At 32.6% G+C, this 5000-nt stretch overlaps 1 protein-coding gene across 1 annotated transcript in view; it reads left to right on the top strand.

The window, feature by feature from the left end:
* The window catches only part of LOC124953652, a 69755-nt gene that overhangs the window by 54963 nt on the left and 9792 nt on the right, over positions 1-5000 (top strand). The gene's annotated exons all lie outside the window — the stretch shown is intronic.

Below are 5000 nucleotides of genomic sequence, written 5' to 3'. Positions count from 1 at the left end.
ATCATTGACATCGCTTATTTCGCCCACCATCAATTGTTACATTTTTATGATTTCTCTGATTAGAAGTGACGTACCAATGTGAAAATAATCGAAAGACAAAGGTGAACGAAGAAAAAGATTAGCAGAGAGAGAGAGAGAGAGAGAGAGAGAGAGAGAGAGAGAGAGAGAGAGAGAGAGAGAGAGATAGGTGGAGGGGGTGAGAGAAAGAGAACATTGATTACGAAACGAACGACGATAAAATCGACGAATTTCTCGATAAATTGTTCATGGTAACGCATCGTTGATTTAACAAGGGATTAAAATTTACCTCGTATTTTTTATCAAACGCTTGATATCATTCCTACTATCCTATATCTTCTATCTATGTGGAAAGGGAGAGAGAGAGAGAGAGAGAGAGAGAGAGAGTGTAGCGCATTGATCCATCAAAAGGCTTTTCGATCTGTCGTGTTGGAAACCATTATCGATGTCCAGCATTAATTCTGACACATAGCTTACCAATCTAGATCTCATTCGCGATACACTAAATTAGGTTATTTTAAATAACAATGGTTCAATGGTTTTCCAATCAATGTTACAAATACGTTCGACTAATTCCATTAGTTTTCTATCATTAAATATCTATCTATAATTTTTCTTTAGTTGAAATTATTATTATTATTATTATTATTATTATTATTATTATTATTATTATTATTATTAATATTAATATTATTATTATTAATATTATTATTATTATTCGTATTTTAATATATATATATATATATATATATATATATTTATATGCACATGCATATGCATATAAATATATGCATACATGCATACTTTTATATCTTTCTGTGCATTACTTTATTATATTCGTACGATTGAAAGGGAGAGAGAGAGAGAGAGAGAGAGAGAGAATTCAAACAACGGCATAATAACAATCAGCATAATGAAATTTCCAAGTTCTTTCTAATTTTTTTTTCTCTTTTTCTCTTTTTTTCTTCTTTTTCACGAATTAAACGTTGTTATTCTAATTATTCATGAATATTGAAATAATTATTCGAATTTCTAGATATTCACTTAAATATTCGTATCAGCATACATACATACATACATACATACATACATATATACGTACGTACGTACATACGTATCATGCATGGATGCAACCGGGATATCATAGAATCCAGATTAAAGAGAGAGAGAGAGAGAGAGAGAGAGAGAGAGAGGGAGAGAAAAGAAAAAGAAAATCTGTCAGAGAGTTTGACTGAAAGAAGTCACGTGACCTTTGGATCAATGACTCCTATCGACATTCGTCTCGTTCTTTGACGAAGTCATAACGTTATATACATACGTACCTATCTACTTATCTGTCTCGCATAGTATTCTCTCGTTACATTTAATTTGAGTAACAGATGTGTATATATATATATATATATATATATATATATATATATACAGGCACATATAAAGAAAAAGATAGAGAGAGCTAAAGAACGAGCGAACGAGAGAAAAATAGAGAGATAGAGAGAGAGAGAGAGAGAGAGAGAGAGAGAGAGAAAGAGGAAGTCTTAAAGGGATGAAAAAGAAATCGTAAAGGACTAAGGTCGTTGGAGCGAGATTCTAAGAGCACGCGAGAAAATCGAGGGTGATTTCGAAGAGAACTCAAAGAAAAGACCTTCTCGTAGATTGGTGATGGTGGTGGTGGTGGTGGTTAGCTGTGGTGACGACGGTGGTAACATGGTAGTGAGGTAATGGTGTAGTAGTGACGATGGTAATAGTGATGGTGGTGCTGGTGGTGGTTGTAGTGATAAAGGTAGTGGGGTTTGACGGGGTCCTCGATACGCCCCTGGAAAGGGGTGACTCGAGGGGCTTATTCCGGCGGCCGCTTGAACCGGCGACGATCATTAAAAGTTTAAACGCTCTCCATTGAAGTGCGCCGGATCCGACACTCGCTTTAAAATCCACTATGGCGGCTGACGATGATGGTGGTGGTGGTGGTGCTACTACTGCTGCTGTTGCTGCTGCTGTTGCTTTGACTTCTCTCGTTTTCTCTCTTTCTGTCTGTACTACCGTTTCACAAAGGAAAATCCTAGTCTCTTTCTTTCTCTCTTTCTCTCTATGTCTCTGTCTCTCTCTTTTAGTTATATCCATGCATGTATATATATATATATATATATATATATATATATATATATATTTATGTATATTTGTAACGTTTAGATAATTTTTTTTATGCTCGATAAAATCACTCTCATATTTTTATCGTTAAAATTTTTAATGTGCTTTCATTAAATTCCTCCAAATATTTTGTATAATTTTTTTTTCTACATTTTCTTCTTTTTTTTTTTTTTTTTTTTTGTTTTTCAATTTGGATCAACTCGACAACGAGGATGATCTATTTATATTCCATTTAATATATTTTATAAATTTTTTACTTACACTTTTTTTTGTTACACACATTTGTTGTTCATTTATGCATATCAGCAAATACATATATATATATATATATATATATATATATATATATATCACACATTGCATTATAATATATATGAATAATATGTATTATATTTTAATATCGCAATGAGATATGGAATTATGGTGTGGCAATTAAATGCATTGACACGTATGATATACGTGATTATGAGAAATAAAAGTGAAGTTATATACATTAAGATTTGATTTAGAGAGAAAGAAAGAGGGGAGTATCATTAAGTGAAATTTTTCTTTAGAGAGAAGAGCGAGGGAAAAAGAAAGAGAGAATGGAGAGAAAGAAAGAGAGAGAAAGGGTTAGAGTGTTTCACACGTAATTCACGTACGGTCACGCGAGGACACCGGCCGTTTATTCGTTTTTCTTTTCCCTCCCTCTCTTTCTCTCTCTCTCTCTCTCTCTCTCTCTCTCTCTTTTCATTTCTTCCTTGCCACTTAATTTTATGCGAGCTAAAGTGGCGCTCGGGAGCACGGAATGGTTAGAGTAATGGGATTATCTTGCATACGCTTTTGCGAGAGTTCCTTTCATTAAAATTTCAAAACGAATTGCCCGCTCTACGTTACGCCTTGTAAAATTAATACTTACGTCAACGGTGTGGGAGAAAGAAAAGATGAGTCCACCAAGAAGATCTCTCTCTCTCTCTCTCTCTCTCTCTTTCTCTCTCTCTCTCTCTCTCTCTCTCTGTAACTCTCTAACTCTCTCTAAAATCTCTTTAACTCTCTAACTCTTCGTTATTTACCACTTCATCGATTTGTTTCGTATAAACGTGCTAATTAAGATTTCATTAAATTAAACAAGGAGATTTTGATTTAGAAATTTTTTTACAAAACTTTTTCAATCAATAAGATTTTACGTATTAACGATTGTGATCTTCGAGTCGGTAGAGAAAAAGAGTGAGACAGAGAGAATGGGATGGCGAAGGGGCAGGGACTTAAAATGTAAATTAATAATATTATAATAAGAATAAATTATTATTAATTTTTCCAATGACATTTAATGGAATTTAATATTCGATGTTAGATCGAATAAAAATTTTAATAAAATATCATGAATTGAGAACCGATCGACGATTGTAAATCATAATTAATGTTTCGTCTTAAGGATAGAACGAAAAGAAATATGTAATAATAAAAACATTATCGTTTCTAATGATAATTATATTATAAGTTAAACTTATTAGATGTAGAATAATAAAAAAAAAAAAAAAAAATATATATATATATAACAATCAATACTATATTATATTATGACTTACAATAGTAATATCTTCATTCGTTGAGTATGGTGATAATAGAAAAAGTAAAAAGAAAAAAAAAAAATAAATGAATAAATAAATCAAAAAATAAAAACAGATTTCGAAAATTTCGTCCCTATTCGCGCATGACATTAAATATATATATATATAATAATAATAATAATAAAAATAAAGGGTTTCATATTTCTCGGTAGAAATAAAATAAAATAAAAGAAAAGAAAATAAAATAAAATAAAGTAAAATGAAAAAAAAAATTCACACGTGTAATATGACCAGCGTTCATACCTTTGGAGGTACACGTACACAAACGAAGAAAAAAAAAAAAAAAAAAAAAAAAAGAGAAAAAGAAAAAAGAAAAAAAGAAAAAAAAATAAATAAACGTCGAAATGACGATACATATACAACGGAGTACTGAGAAAAAAGTCAGTAAGAGAGTTCTCATAGGGTTTGTAATAAAATATTTTAACGAGAGTATGAGGGTAGAATAGGACAGGGCAAGTTAGAATAGTAGTAGTAGTAGTAATAGCAGTAGTAGTAACAGTAGTAGTAGTAGTAGTAGTAGTAGTAGTAGTAGTAGTAGTAGTTCCGGACTTGAATTACGGAAATGAATGTAGTGCCAGCTGGAAAAAGGGAGAGAAAGAGAGAGAGAGAGAGAGAGAGAGAGAGAGAGAAAGTGTCGTTTATGAAACAAATCTCAATTAGCTCAACCACACACGTGGCGCGTTGTAATCGTACGGCCGATTTACGCTGCGGTAAAACTCTTTGTGGAAAGTGTCGAAGTATTACCAACTACCCTCATCCCTCATATTTTCATACCGCACACTCCCGCTCCCACCCTTCTCCTTCATCTCCCTCCCCCCGGCCTCCCAACGAAACATGAAAAGCTTTAACGTCTGTCGTCGACAGCTGGAAAATTTTACTCGACGAAAACGAAGCTGCAAATCGTGTACTTATCTCTCTCTCTCTCTCTCTCTCTCTCTCTCTTTTTGTATTTCGTATTCGTTCTATGTAAATCATAAATCTTGTGCATTTAATACATATATATATATATATATATATATTCTCGTTTAGATATATTCTCATTAATGGAACTGTTCATGAAGCTAAACTTTCTCTCTCTCTCTCTCTCTCTCTATCTCTCTATCTCTCTCTCTCTCTCTCTTAGATTTTCGTCTGCTTCTACCACTAAATCTGATTTAAATTTTTGATCTTATCGATCGATAAAACTTAACAGGAGGAGGAAGTTACGCTTTTAATTTATTCGATACA

Source organism: Vespa velutina, chromosome 13 (genome assembly GCF_912470025.1).
Source record: "Vespa velutina chromosome 13, iVesVel2.1, whole genome shotgun sequence".
NCBI classification, from domain to species: Eukaryota; Metazoa; Arthropoda; class Insecta; order Hymenoptera; family Vespidae; genus Vespa; species Vespa velutina.
This window is presented reverse-complemented; position numbering and strand designations above follow the sequence as displayed.